Below are 1,656 nucleotides of genomic sequence, written 5' to 3' on the forward strand. Positions count from 1 at the left end.
CCGCTTTTTACTTCTCAGCCCTGATAGCCTACTACTCTGTGCTGCTTTTAATCTCTCTCAATAATGCTCTCAACACAACACATTTACTTGGTGAAATGACTAAAAACGAACAGTTGCAAATCAAAGTTTATAGCCTACCACATGGGTCAAGAAATGTGGCGAAAACACAGCTCAGTGTTCAGGGCTCAGTGGCTTGAAAGCGGCCATGTTTGGAGAGAAGCCGTGCGCTGCTCGCGCTGTGAGAAAAAAAATCAGGCACAACGCGAGCGCCCGACGGAGCTAGCGAATAACCACGCCCAACAAATTTACGTCATTTGACGCGCCCGGCCCTCGCTCCACCCCCGCGCCCTTCACGGCAGGGTGAGCATAATTCAGCCTTAACGCTCCAAACACACTGATGCTCGTGTTTTGAAGTCCACCCGGTTTTAAATGGCCGGATGCGCACCGAGAGCGTTCTGGCGCGCGTCAAACTGCCTTGACGCACGTACTCCGAACCTGTTTCGATTTTGGAGCATCAAATGAGGACCCAGCAGCGACCAGAACACTCTCAGCTCTACCACCTCTCTCTCTCTCTCTGCTCGGCCACTTTCATTCCCGTGTCGGTCTCTCTGGTCCACAAACAAATCTCACGGCAGTTTAGATATAGCAGCAAGCATGTAAAATATAACGCTATACTATAGCAAGACTGTCTGAACAAAGTGCGAATGCTCTTCTAAACACATCGGCTACCAAAATATATTTCCCTGCATGTCATGATTAGTTAGATCGGCAAAAGTTTGGACAGAGTGGATTGCTTCATTTTCTCATCCTCCCTGCAGTGCTGCTTTTTCCCCTCCACTCTGCATGACAGATAGGTAGGACAATTACAGCCTCGAAACTACAATATAACAACTTTTTATTCATCAGTTATTGTGCCTGCCTACATATAAATTAGTGACCTTTCCCCCTAAATACTACTGGTTCTGTGCTATTGGTATCTGATCCCTGCAGTCCACTATAGGAGCAGAAATTGATGCTTTGTATGTGTTTGGGGCATTAGACAGCTAGCAACTAGCCCTGTCACTCAAAGCAGTGTTCCACACAGGATTCAAACCCCAACCTCCCACATTCAAACTCACTGCTCTAACAAGTGAGCTAATCCAATCACTGAAAATATATTGAGCACCTTGCACATATAAACCTCATACACAATGTCAGCCGCTTTGTGCACACGTGTACCATGGGCTAAACGATGAGACAGGTATATATTATATATCATGTATGATAATTGTAGCGAAGCTTGTGGGCTTGCCTCGTGAAGTGTGCTGGATCGTAGATGAGGGCTCACGGGCCGTGGTCGATCAGAACCACAGAGATGTCGGTCCTCGGACGCGGTTGAAGGAATACCACTCGTGACCTGGCTGGTTGTAAGGCAGTCGGTCACCAGGGCCTGGCTGGTTGTAGGACAGCCAGGATTCAGCTCGGGTTCGGATTTGGTCGTGGCAAGGGTAGACATGAAGTAGAATAGAGAGTAAGAATACCGGATACAGCGTCACAGAGCACCTTGTATATATATGTTATGTCTGACATCGCCGATGACCTCACAGGTGAACTCTATGCTATGACATCATCGGTGACCCCGTAAAGTCCCGTCTGCCATCACAGTCAGCCTAGACC

The sequence above is a fragment of the Poromitra crassiceps genome (assembly GCF_964638095.1).
Source record: "Poromitra crassiceps genome assembly, contig: HAP1_SCAFFOLD_613, whole genome shotgun sequence".
NCBI classification, from domain to species: Eukaryota; Metazoa; Chordata; class Actinopteri; order Beryciformes; family Melamphaidae; genus Poromitra; species Poromitra crassiceps.